This window comes from Etheostoma cragini, chromosome 8, assembly GCF_013103735.1.
Source record: "Etheostoma cragini isolate CJK2018 chromosome 8, CSU_Ecrag_1.0, whole genome shotgun sequence".
NCBI classification, from domain to species: Eukaryota; Metazoa; Chordata; class Actinopteri; order Perciformes; family Percidae; genus Etheostoma; species Etheostoma cragini.
In genome coordinates, this window is record NC_048414.1 from 21,804,246 (window position 1) to 21,804,465 (window position 220).

A 220-nucleotide genomic window follows, 5' to 3' on the forward strand; every position below is an offset into this window, starting at 1 on the left:
AAAGAAGTCTCTTGTTAGCATCTTGTATGTTACTTGTTGCAAAGTGACGCATGCGCAACTCACATCTTCACTCGTCACCAAGTAGCCTACATTTAATTCATTATTGATGGAAACACCGAGCTAAATCTTTGGCTGCATTAGCCCAAGTTTGGTGGATTATTATTGCCTATATCTATATGAGTCTATTAATCAACCCATATGATAGGCCTATATATTTATA